General features: G+C 53.4%; 1 protein-coding gene across 1 annotated transcript in view; it reads right to left on the minus strand.

Annotated features, from left to right (window-relative positions):
- TNS1 (tensin 1) overlaps positions 1-8,753 on the minus strand; it is a 167,622-nt gene extending 158,869 nt beyond the window's left edge. The window contains exon 1 of the mRNA XM_058532966.1: positions 8,716-8,753. The gene's annotated coding sequence lies outside the window, so the exon portion shown is untranslated. The remainder of the gene's footprint in view (positions 1-8,715) is intronic.
- Between the last annotated feature and the right edge of the window lie 4,735 nt (positions 8,754-13,488).

The following is a 13,488-nucleotide window of genomic DNA, read 5'->3' on the forward strand; positions in this document are numbered from 1 at the left end:
CTACAAAGCAACAGTCATCAAAATAGTGTGGTACTGGGGAAAGGACAGACATACCCCTATTCCGTTCTCAATGGAATACAACTGAGATTCCAGAAATAAGCCCTCACTTCTATGGTCAATTGATTTTTGACAAAGTTGCCAAGATCATCATTGCCAAGTGGGGAAATTTTCAACACACGCTTCTGAGACAACTGCAGAGGCACATGCAAAAGAACCTAGCTGGGACCTTACCTCATACCTTATATAAGTATTAACTCAAAAGAAATGAAAGACCTAACTGTAACAGCCCAAACTAGAAAACCCTTAGAAGAAAACACAGGTGTAAGTCTTCGTGACCTTGGATTTGGCAATGGATTCTTAGGTATGACACCAAAAGCACAAGCCATAAAAGAAAAAATAGATAAATTAGACTCTATCAAAGTTTAAAATTTTTGTGCTACAAAGTAAAAAGACAGCTCACGGAATGGGAAAAATCTATCTCAAATCATATATCTGATAAGGGACTTGTATCAGAAACTCTTACAATTCAATCATAAAAAGACAAGTAACCTAATCTTTTAAATGGGCAAAGAATCTGAATAGACATTTCTCAAGAAAAGACAATCAAATGACCAATAAGCACATGAAAAGAGGCTCAACATCATTAGTCATCATGGAAATCAAATCAAAACCACGATGATATCACTTCATATCTACTAGGATGGCTATAATCCAAAAGTCAGGTAAGTATTGATGAGGACGTGGAGAAATCAGAACCTTCATACATTGCTGGGGATAATGTAAAACGGTGCAGCTATGCTATGGGTTGAATTATGTCCCCCCAGAAGAGATATGTTCAAGTCCTAACCCCCAGTACCTCAGAACGTGACCTTATTTGGAAGTAGGGTCTTTACGGAGGTAATCAAGCTAAAATGAGATCATTATGGTGGGCCTGAATCCAATATGACTGGCGTCATAAAAATTTAGACACAGAGACAGACAGACACAGAAGAAAGATGATATGAAGACACACAGCAAAGACACCACGTGAAGCCGGAGGATTTGAGTGACGCATCTATAAACCAGGAAACGCCCAAGACTGCCAGCAAACCACTTGAAGCAAGAAGAGGCAAGGAAGGGTTCCCCCATGGTTTTCAGAGGATCACGGCCCCACCAACACCCAGATTTTGGACTTCTAGTCTTCAGAACTGTGAGACAACAAAACAAATTGTTTTAAGTCAGTTTGTGGTACTTTGCTACAGCAGACCTAGAAAACTAACATAAGCTACTTTGGAAAACAGTTTGGAAATTCTTCAAAAACTTAAACATAATAAGCCACCATACGACCCTGCGATTCCACTCCTAGGTTTATATACCCAAGAGAAGTGAAAATATAAATCCACACAAAAACCTGTACATGAATATTCATGGCAGCATTATTCATAATAACCAAAAGGTGGAAAAATCCCAAATGTCCATCAACTGATAAATGGATAAACAACATGTGGTATACTCATACAATGGAATGTTATTCGGCCATAAAAAAGCACGTACCTTGAAAACATTACGCTAAATGAAAGAGCCCAGCCATGAAGACCATACATTCTACACGCATACACTTGGCACTGTGCTCAATGCCAACCAACACACAAGCACAGAGACGGCTCTTCAGAAGCTGGAGACCAGCGGTTCTCAAGTTCGCCGGCAAAGGAGACTCCCCTGGGAAGCTTTTCTTTAACTCAACGTTATTGGGATATAGTTTACACACAATAAACACATCCCTTTTAAGAATATAGTTCAATGAGTCTGACAAATGCATACAGCTAGATAACCAGCACCACCATCAAGGTAAAACGCATTTCTATCACCCAAAAAAAGTTCCCTCACACCCTTTGGCAGTCAATCTCCCCACCACCCCCAGTTCCAGGAAACTAATAATCTGCTTTTTGTCACGAGAGTTTTGCCTTGTCAAGAATTTCATAAAAATGGAAACACCCAGTATGTGCTCTTTTGCATCTGGCTTCTTTCACTCAGCACAGTGTTTCTGAGATTCATCCATGACGCTGTGCCTAACAACAGTTCATCCCTTTTTCTTGCCAAGTAGTATTCCACTGGACCATTCCATCAATGTGTCCATTCTCCTGTTGTTTGCATATTTGGGTTTTTCCAGTTTGGGACTATTGTGAATAAAGCTGCTGTGAATATTTATGGCCAAGTCTTTTTGTGGACGTGTTTACATTTCTCTTGGGTAAATAAATACGTTGGAATAGCATTGCTGGGTCATATGGCAAGTGGACGTTTAACTTTATACGGAACGGTCAAATGGTTTTCCAGAATGGTTGGACCATCTGACACTCCCATCACTGATTGGCACTTGTAAAAATCCCAATGCCCAGGTCATGCCCCAAACCATTTAAATCAGAATCCCTAGGGAGTAGGACCCAGGCATCAGTATTTTTAAAGCACCCGGGTGATTCTACCATGAAAACAAGGACTCGAACCTCTGCTACAGATCTTGGTGCCCTGAGGCAAGCAAGCGAAAGACACGTTATATTCGTCTCCATCATTTCCTCGCTCTTCTTGATAACGGAGAGAGAAAAGAGAAGCAAGACATATATAAGCATCTCGTCTCGACACCAGCGCCCTCAGGAAGCTTTGCTCGTCTCTCAGATTGCCCTCACCTTCTATGAGTTAGGAGAAAGCAGGAGGAGTACAAAATAATAAATATGAATTTTTGATCACTTAATTTTGAGCTTGGCATTTTACTTGGGTTACCATTCTCAGTGCTCACAGAGCCCTAAAATTAGGTCCTACTATAATCCCCATGTTACAGATGAGGAAACTGGGGCTCAGAGAGGTTAAGTAACTCGCCTGAGGTCAATTATTCATATAGTCTGGATTTAAACTCAACAGTCTATCTCCAAGGCCAAAGGGCTTAAACACCCCGCTGGGCTCTCGATGGGTCCTGGGGCCATGAACCACCCCGAACCCAGTTCTTCCTGGGAGCAAGAGACTACAGCAAGTCTCCAACACAACTGAGAAGGAAGTTGCAGGTGTGTTTATGAGAGGGCGGGAAAGGCGGTGTGTAATGTGACTGAAAGGTGGGGGTTAATTATGGGATTTCCTTTCCTTTCAAGCTTAAAGGATGGGATTTAAACCCCTTTGGTACAGGGGAGGAGACCAAGTCAATGCTGCAGCCTCCTCCCTCCACCCCGCTGCTTAGGACAGGGAAGTGCCAGGCCTGGGCAGAGGGTAGCAGAGAGAAAGGAAGCGAGGAGGTGGAAGGAGCTGCCCTGAGGCTGAGGCCCCATAACTCTTATCAGACCTGGAACGGACAGTGAGCAAAATCAGGGGTGAAAAAAGCTTTCTCAAAAATGTACCTGGGGATTAGAGGAAACGATGTGGGCTGTGCAGGAACTCTCTGTACTATCTTTACAAGCTTCCTGTAAATCTAAAATGATACTAAAGTTAAAAGTCCCCTTTCAAATAATAAATACATCATCCAGCAGGAGAGCGAGGAGAAAAGCAAGCCAGGGGACAATCTGCTGTGTACACACACACCTCGCACGTGCGAAAGGAAAAGTGGAAGGCAAATCCTGGGCCATTCATTCTAAATCCTCCACAGGAGAGAAACAATCAGGGACAGGTAAGGAACCCTGTGAGACACAAGGGTGGGGACTAAGGGACACTTAGAATTTGCCTCCTTCAAGAGATGCCAGGGGAGAGCCGGAAGGTGGGGTTTCCATGAACCATGGTGAGTTTCAAGGGCCGGAACCAGCCTCTTCTCTCCATTTGTCTGTTTCTCTCGTTCTCTCTTTCCCTCTCACCTGCTCCCACCCGTCTGTCCTAGGGCAGGGTCAGAACTGTGTAGAAGGCCACTGTGCCCCTCAGCCAAGGTGGGTCCCTCCTTGGACCTCAATTTTGGATCTATAGGATGGGGCTACCACGAGCCCCGCCCACCTCACAGAACTGAGAAGGTGCGTGAAAACGTTGTGTGTATGGCAAAGCTCCCTGTAGATCTAGGTGATTAAATGTTCATGGCAGGTCTGTTTGTAACAGCCCCAAACTGGAAATAACCCAAATGGCAATCAACAGTGGAATGGAAAAATAAATCGTGGCGGATTCATACACTGGAATACAATGTAACAACAAAAGAACAAACCACTGACACCCACCAGAACACAGCTGAGCCTCCCACACATCATGGCGGGTGAAATAAGTCAGACGCAAATGCAAACAGACTGCTGATTCAATTTATATTAAGTGCAAAAAGAGGCAAAACCGATCCCTGCTGGTACAAGTGAGAATAGCAATTTCCTTTGGGGGATGCTGACTGGGAGGGGAGCACACGGGCTGCTCCTGGGGTGCTGGAAATGTTCTAGGTCCTGATCTGGTTCGTATATAGGTACCGATTTATCAGTTTGTGTACCTGATGGCACGTGAGTCCTACCCCAACTAGAAAACGGAAATGACGAGAACTATTACTTGGAGCGTCTCTGCGTCAGGAGGGAGGAGGGCCTTTTGGAGGAGACTTTAAAAACAGTTTTGCTAATCCTCTTTCCTGCTCTCAGCTGCCCCCTTCGCCTCTCCCTACATAGGAACCTCCTGTTTCTCAACATTCCTTTATCCCACCCCTTTACTCCTTCACTGGAACCCCTCTTACGGACCAGGCACTATTCTAGACGCTGAGGATGCAACACATCTCTCCACCCTCCCCTGTGCAATAAATATGTACTTGACACCTACTCACACCCAAGCACCAAGGCCCCTCCTCTACCAGCGCTGAACAGCTTCTCTCAAGCAGGTCCAAGAGGCACAGAACTGGGCGCAGAATACCTGGGCTCCTTTCCAGTCCTTGCCTATGGTTCCAAGAAAGGAGGAAGGCGCCTACTATATGCCAATGTGCATTTAATCCTCCACAACCCAGCTCACAGAGCTGGAAGGCAGCGGAGCAGAGTTTAAACCCAGGTATGTCTGATTCCCACCCCACTCCCCCAGCCTCCCACATGCCAGGTCAGCCTCTCTGAGCCTCTGCAGTAGTCAGCCTCCAAGACGGCCCCCATTGACTCTTGTCCCCAGATATTCGTGTCCTTATAGAGGCCCCTCCCACACTCAATGGAAATGACCTGTATAACCAATAGGATACTGTACAAATAACAGTGTTTGTCTTCCAGAGCTAGGATATAAAGCACATTGTGGCTTCCGCCTTGCTCTTTCCGGAATCACCCACTCTGGGGAAGCCGGCTGCCATGATGTGAAGACACTCGAGCAGCCCAATGGAAGGTCCATGGGGCAGGGAACCGAGCCCTCCTTGCCAACACCAGCCCCAGCCTGCGAGGCCCATGAATGGACCACCATGGAAATGGATCCTCCAGCCCCGGTCAGGCCTTCGGATGACTACGGCCCCAGCCAACACCTTGCCTGCTACTCCGTGAGACTCCAGGCCAGGGAGCTAAGCCACTCCCAAATTTCTGACCCACAGAAACTATATGAGACAACAAATATCTGTTGCTGCTTGAAGTTGCCATTGCTGGGGGTATCTGTTACATCAGTTGCTGTGTACGAATAATACAGCCCCTCTCAGAGCCACAGGTCCACGCTGCAGGAACAGTCAGTCTGAAAGGTGGCAGCTGAGGCACCCAGAACCAGCCACTTCCTGGAGGGGTGGCCAGAGCGGGCTGAACTGGAGAGGACACGAGAGGGTCAACATCAGAAGTCCCCAGGCTGTAGGAGGAGAACTGTGAAGTAAGAGACCGAGCAAAGCAGCAGTCCTGGCGCCTTCTTCCCTAGAAATTTCTCACCCACTTCATCTATCTCCGGAAATGGAGCCACATGCACCCGGTTAATCTGGCCAAACACCTCGGAGTCATCCTTGAGCCCGTGGTCTCTCTCACACCCACAGCAGCCAGGCCCTGGGCCCTACCCCAGAATGTAGCCCAGACCTGGCCACGTCTCACCGTCTTTCCTGCAAGCACCGTGGACTAAGCCATCAGCCTCCCTCATCTGGCAACAGCAGCGGCCTCTTGGCCTGTCTCTCTGTGCCTGCTCGAGGCCACAGTGGCCTCAACGTGGAGGTCAAATCATGTCAGAACCCTCCAGGGTCACTATTCTCCAGCCACACGGCCTTCTTCCAAGCATGACAAGCTCATCTCACCTCAGGGCCTTTGCACCTGCTCTTCCCATCTCTCAGATCGTCATGTAACGTGATTTGGGTTCACCTCACACAACACTTCCTCTGAGAAGTTTTCTTGGGCCACCCTAGTCTAACCACTCTCTAAGCCACTACGCTAGTTCATTTCTTTCCTAACTTGTTGGCCTACTTATTGTCTGTCTCCCCTATGAGAATGTCAGCCCCACAAGGGCAAAGGCCTTCTCTGTCTTGTTCTCCTAGAACAGTGTCTGGCACACGGAAAGAGCTCACTAAACACGTGTTTAATGAGTCCCGTCTAGAGGCAGGGGGATGGTGAGATGACCTCCACGTTGATCTGGCTATAAAATCCAGAACACAGAGGTCTGCTGTGTGCTCTGGGGCGCACATCGCCCTTCCCGGCAGGAGGAAAAGGCAGGGCGGGAGTAAGAGCTGTGGTTTTAGGGGAGAGACTTGCCAGCTGGGTGGAGCACACACCACCAGTGGCTCCCACTTCCTACAGAGGAAAATCGTATAAAAAGCCCGATCTGTCTGTCTGGCCACTGCCCCGCCAGGACACCTTCTCCCCTCTCGGCTGGCCTCCTCGGCTGGGAAGAGCAGGATTGGCGGTATATTCTGAGCCCCCAGCACATGCAAGAACTGCCAGGCAGGCTACAAGTCCTCTCTGGCACCCCTCTGCCTTCACACAGGAGGCTGTACATGGGGCCATCTTCTGTCACATCTCTCTGGGCCCCCCATTTGCCTTCTCAGACCCTTCACTGCCAGTAAGTTCATCCCCTTGTCCTCTCTAAATGCATCCGCTGCTGCAAGAGAACGAGGCAAAGGGGGAGGGGCCGGTGAGGATCAAGACACATCTGCTGGTGGGCAGGAAGGGACGATTAGAAGGCAGTGCAAAGGCCCAGGGGCAGAGGCAGGTGAGAACTCTGCTGTGAGACCTTGAGAAAGTCCCTCAACCTGTGGGCGCCTCGGTCTCCTTATCCGTAAAAACAACATGATCTTGTGGCCTACTTCACGCTCTGATGGAATTAAAAGAATAAAATCAGATAACGCATGTAAAGTGCTTTCTAAGGCCGAAAGCACTGTACAAATGTTCACTGTTATTAAGAGAACAGGTGCAGGAAGGGGGGAATAAGGGGGTAGGCTGGGAAGGAACAAGAACGCCGGAAGGTTCTGGGGTTAAGGGTGGAAAAGCTCTGCTCTGGATGGAAAGAACAAGGAGGGAGAGGGAGGAGGGGCAGAGGCTCACGCCCCACCTGGAAAAGAAAAGGCTGAGGGAGAAAGAAAAGCAGGAGACGACGGAAGGGGCAGAAACTGCAGAGATGTGCCCACCGCAAGCCAGGCCCTCAGCACCTCTGCCAGGAGAGCCCTCCAGCTGGAGTTCACAGATGAGGAGAGCCTGGGGGGTGAATGTGTACTGCCCTGGAGCAAGGTCACTGGGGAGGAAGTGGATTCCCTCACAGGCCTGCCTCTCCATGAGCAGCCTTCTCCAAGGGAACACCCGGCCCTCGGAGCTACCAACTGATAATAACCCATTTCTATGTCCTCGAGTGCCTACCTACTGTGCTGGGCACTTCAGAGACATTATCCCATCTCATCCTCACAATAACCTCTTCTTATTCCCATATCCCTGAGGATGAAACAGAGGCTCAGAGAGGTTACAGGACTTGCCCAAGGTCACCCAGCTCATAAGAAGCAGAGCACGAGACGCACCAGATACTGGGCCTCAACTGCTCAGTGCTCCTTCTGGAAGCCTCCTCCCTCCTTCCATTCACTGAACTCCTTCCTGAAGATCAGGCATGAACAACAGCAGAGGAAGGGGTGAGGGTGGGGCGGGCACGGTGCAGACACTGGCTGCAGATGACGGGCAAGGCAGGGCATTTCCACCTCCAGAGGGCTGAGCCCATCCAACAGAACAATTTCCTTCCCAAATAATCCATCATAACCCATCCTGGTGTCATACCCCCCCCCCCCCCCCCCCCCCCCCCCCGCCCACCCACCACCCCATGACTCCAAGACGCCGCCCCGGCTGACCCATCACTCCTCCGTCCAGGCCTGACAGGACGCAGCAGGGGACCAGCCAGCCTGGCCAATCAGGACCCAGCAATCCCAAGGCCAGACCAGAAACACTGTGGGGAAACTGAGGCCCAAAGAGGGACCTTGCCAATAAAGAGAGTGGGACGGTCCCTCAGGAGGCTCCAGGCCCAGCGCGACCTCGTTTTCCACCTCATCCCCACTTCCCCTACCCACTCATCCCTTGTCCCGCCCTCGGGGACCGCGGCCGTGGCCCCAGGCCGAGTTTTTCTAGAGGGGCCAAATGGGGCCAACCAGGGCTCGGCGCGGCCCGCAGGGTCACTGAAACGCATCCCCCTGCCCCGCAGCCCCCCAACCCCCTTGGGAACTCGGGGAAATACCTTCCCAGGCCCCTCTCTCGGACTCGGGTCCCCGCAGCCCCTCCAGCAGCCGCCGAGAGCGCGCCGCGGCCCCGCCCGGACCCCCGCCCCCGCCTCCACCTTGACCCGCGCCGGGCGAAGCTTTGCAGAGACAAAGAGGGGGAGGGGACCCCCGGCGCGGCGGCCCGCGCCCCTTACCTTGGCCTGGCATTTCCGATGACAGGAGAAGCTGCAGACTGCGAGAGGGCGAGACACAGAAAGAAAGTTTAGCCGCGAGGTATGAAATGGAAACTCGGCAAATCTCCTCCCACCCCGCCCGCCCGCGCCCCGCGCCCCGCGCTCGGGGGAAGGGGAAGGGGGAAGGAGGGGGCCCCATCGCCGAGCCCCCGGCGGGCGGGAAGCGGGGAGGCGCGGGGGGACGACGCCCCCGCTGGATCCCTGCCAGGGGCAGAGGTGGCCCGGCCCCAGGCCCCGTGCCAGACGCGCCAAGGAATGAGGGGGGCCTTCTCCCCTTACACACACCAGGCAGGCAGCCGGCCCGGGAACCAGATCACGCTTACTGTCCCCCAGAGAGACACAGGCCCAGTTCACGGTCCAGGAGAGGACCGTGCACACACACTCCCCCATAACCACTCACACCCATACACACAGCCATATACACACACAGAGCCTCACACACGCGCACGCATGCCCAAGGGCACACCTCTGACTTGGGGGCACTAACACACACTCGATCTCATGCAAGACCCTCAGAGTGCAGCCTGACACGGGTACGTGGACGGAGACACACAGGCAGATGCTCACACAGACTCACAAACTTCATGCGCATGAGTTGAAACACACACGTACACGCACACACGCACGCACCCGGGGACTTGCTCCGCCCTCCCACTACCAGAAGCTGGAATCAAATTTCCTATGGGGTTCCCTCAGCCTGGAATGTCCCGGCCCTGCCCGCCCAGCCCCCAGGGCCCTCCACCCAGGGGTTTGTGGTCCCCCTCGCCAGGTCCCACAGGTGGGTGAGGGGTCTGCTGTGTGGGCTTCTGCGCTGACTTGGGCCTTGCTGGCTGCCCAGGGCCTGCTGAGGGGGGTGGGTTGGGGGCACTGGTTAGAGAATGGAGGAGGGGGAGGCAGGGGAGCTGCCCAGACCCCAAATTCTCGACAGCCACAGCCCTGGGCCACAGCCGGCGGCCCCCGCCTCTTGGATCTACAGTTCCCCCAACCTGATTCTAGCAGAACGGAGAAGGGGAGACTGAGGCACAGATGGAGGCTCAGAGCTGCCAAAAGAGGCTCAGGGATCCCCACACTGAGGCTTCTGGTTTGCAGTGGGAGTGGGTGGGGGAGGAGCTGGGAGGCACCCTGGGTGGAGCCTGGGATGTGACCTTGGCCACTGGCCCTCACCAGGGACCTTGTTCTCCCAGAACCTAGTTCTGGCCCCAGCTCAGGGCTGTGACTCAGCCGGCGCTGAGCAAGGTTTTCCTGACCCCACCAGCCACCCAGTCCAGCTCAGGGACATCACCCACGCCAGGACACACCCTCCCCCCGGCCACCCAAGTCAAGCCATGCCCATCCATCTAGCCTTTCTGCTTCTCTCTTCCGCCCCACCCCCACTACCCCAGGTGGCAGCTCTCCTCCAGGGAGTGTTTCCACTCTGACACCAGCAGCCTCTGCAGCCCCATCCCCTTTGCTTTCTTTTTTGGCCGTGGAATGTGGAATGGAGGAAGCCTTGGGCCAGGCGGCCTGAGCTAGGAACGCCCACCTAGCCAGGCGGGCACCCCACTGGCCACGGCCTCCAAACAGAGGTGTTGCTAAGTGTTCACTCAGGCCTCCAACCCCAGTCTAGACACTAGGAGCACAATGAGAAGCCAGGACTCCATCTGCCTCTGGCATCAGACTTCATACTTCTGACAGTTCCCAGAATGCACCAAGCTCTTTCCTACCTCAGGGCCTTTGCACTTGCTGTTCTGGCTGCCTGGAAGGCTCTCCTTCACCCCAGCTCTCCATTGTTCCCCAAACCAAGTCCTTCTGCTCCTGGAATCCACTGAAAACCATCTCCTCAAAGAGGCTTTCCTTGGACACCCAAATTACATAGCTCCCCCATTATTCTTTCTTAGCAGCACCCTGCTAATTTCCTTCTTAGAACAGCCCACAGTCTGAAGGCATCTCGGCTCATTCTTCCCACTTACGTACAGTCCATCTCCCCACACTAGACTCATGAGGGCAGGGAGCATGCCTGTCTCATTCATCCCGTACCCCCAGCCAGCAGCTGGAACAGTGTCTGTTCCAGGCCCACAGCACCACACAGCATCTTTGTGCAAAGCAGAAAATGTCCCACCCCCTGGGCAGCCCAGCCCCATGGACACGCAGCTGAGGACATGGCAAGACGGTGCCCCTTCTCCGGGGGACCCAGCCTTGGGTGCCTGGCGTGGTGAGCCGGGCGGGGCTGATTCCAGGGCTCGCTCAGACAGGCGTCCTTGGCAGCGAGTGGCCTGCGTGCCCACATGGGGGGCCCTGCCTGTCGCAGTGGGCAGACACTCACCAAGTGCCCTTGAGTGGAGGGCAGGTGGCGAAATCGTTGGGCAACTGCGGTCCAATGAGCTGAGCACCCGTGCGTGCTGGAATGCAGAGAGCTCGTCCTTGAAAGTTCTCGTGAGCAGAGAAAGAACAGCCCCCGGCCCCCCGCCCAGAAGACAAAAGCTCCACAAACTGAACTCAAGTGGCAGGTTCCAGGCTGCGCAGGTGTGGCCAGGTCCCTGCGATGGGTTTTCACACCTTCAGAAGCACCTGCCCCAACCCAAGGATGCCCCCTGGCCCTGAGTCCCTCCCAGAGAAGCCTCCTTTATAATCTTAGTCTCCTTTCTTAGGTTTTCTCCCAGAGGGCAGTTCTTCCTGCTCTCTAACTTGCATCCCTCCTGCTGTAACGTGGAACTTGGGCATCCATCCTGTGGCTTCTCGCTTCCCAGCTCAATAGCCCAGTCAGACGTGTTACAGAAAGGGAGACTGGGGCAGCCAGCCTCCAAGGATGCCCCCAGGGTCTCACCTCCTGGGGTGCACACCCTTCTGTAGTCCCCTCCCACAGTGACTAGGGTGGCTCATGTGCCCAGTCGGATGTTGCAGAAATGATGGTGCGGGACTTGGTGGATGGTTGTGGTCCAGCCTTGGTCTCTGAGACCCTCTCTGGGGGAGCCAGTTCCCGTGTCATGAGGACACTCAAGCGGCCCTGTAGAGGGGCCATGTGGTGCACGGCGGAGGCCTCCTGCCACCAGCCCGTGACAACTGGGGGGCACACAATGGAGCCACCTTGGAGTGGATCCCGCAGCCCCTGTCAGGCCCTCGGATGACTGCAGCCCCAGCTGACATCTTGGCGGCCACTTCGTGAGACCCCCAGAGTCCAGACCACCCAGCCGAGTCACTCATGAATCCCTGACCCCAGAAACTATGTGAGATGGTTTTGTGTTTGTTTTAAACTGCTAAGCTTTGGGGTAATTTGTTACGCGGCTACAGATAACTGATACAGAACCCAGAGCACAGGGTCCCTCAGAAAGCAGGAACCCAGAGGCTGATGCTGGGAACTGAGAGCAGAGGCCGCGTCCCGGGTCCTCCCTTGCTCCCTGGGTACCTGCATGCTCCTTTCTGTAACTCCCTCCCTTTCCTTACCCCACCAAGTAATTATTCACAGGTTCCGGAAAGTAACTCCAAAGAGGCTGTTGAATCTGAACCTCCCTCCCTAGCCTCCCCCATGAACCCCCACACCAGTTCAGACCAATTATCCTTCCCCAGGCCTCATCTCCCCACCAGCCTTGTCCCCCTTCAGTCCACAGAGTCACAGACCATTCTCAAGTGCAGACTGATCACATCCCTGCTTATACCCTTCTATCCAGCTCCTCAGCACACGTACAAGGCCCTGCATGGCCTGGTCTTGCCTCCACCTCCAGCTGCTGCCCCCAGAGGGGTTTGTTCCTGCCACACCAAACTCCCCAAATGGACTCTGAGTCTGCAAGGAGCAGGTCTGGAACAGCGAACTCATATACATCCTTCAAAGCCCAGTTCAAAATGTCCCTCCCTGGATAATCAGGCATTCAAAGATGGTCCCTCCCTTCTCTGTGCTCCCGGAATCCTCAGCTCACACCCCTTGGAAAGCTCTTGTCACATTGGAGGACTAAGGATTCCTTTATGAGTTGTTCTCCCCCACATCCAGCTGCTTCTCTAAGGCAGAAAGGGGGGGTCCTGTTCAACTTGACAGCTTTGTATCCTGTCCCTTCCACTAGCACAGGGTCTGACATACAGAAGGGGCTCAGTAAATGTGGAGTACGGTTCAAACTGGAAGGATCCTCCCCAGCCGAAACCCCGGGAGCAGGGCTGACGTTCTGGGAAAATGGAACAGACACAAGAGAGGGCGGGTGAGGCCCACTCTTCAGCTCAGCCCCTGCTGGGAGAGGGCAAGTAGGGACCATGGTCGGTGGCCTGGGTGCTTCAGAACACACGCCACCTCTGTTGGAGGCTGGGGAGGGGGTGGGGGGACTGAGGGAGTTACCTGGTCCTTCACTCGCCCACTGGTCCTGCTCTCCATCCACCCACTTCCCCACCTGGCTGCGTGGAGACCGGCTCTCTGCTCAGATGCAGGTCACAAACCAGCTCTGTGATCTGGGCCAAGTCACTTGACCACTCTGAGCCTTCATTCATCTATAAAATGGGGGGTGTAACAGCATCTCCCTCACAGGGTTGTTGTGCGAATTAAGCGAGTTAATGTGGGTGGTTGCCCAGAGGATGCTCTGTATGAGGGCGAGCTGTCAGCAGCATCTTCATCACCTTCGTCACTGTTGTCACTGGACAGAAGAGCCCCCACATCCTAGTCAGGGGTCCTGGGGTCCGGTCCTGACTGCTGTCATGCAGCTGTGTGACCTGAAGCAAGTCACTCCCCACTCTGGGTCTCAGACTCCTGCTCGGAAAATAAGGCAGCCTCCAGGGTCG

Source organism: Diceros bicornis, chromosome 37 (assembly GCF_020826845.1).
Source record: "Diceros bicornis minor isolate mBicDic1 chromosome 37, mDicBic1.mat.cur, whole genome shotgun sequence".
Lineage (NCBI taxonomy): Eukaryota > Metazoa > Chordata > Mammalia > Perissodactyla > Rhinocerotidae > Diceros > Diceros bicornis.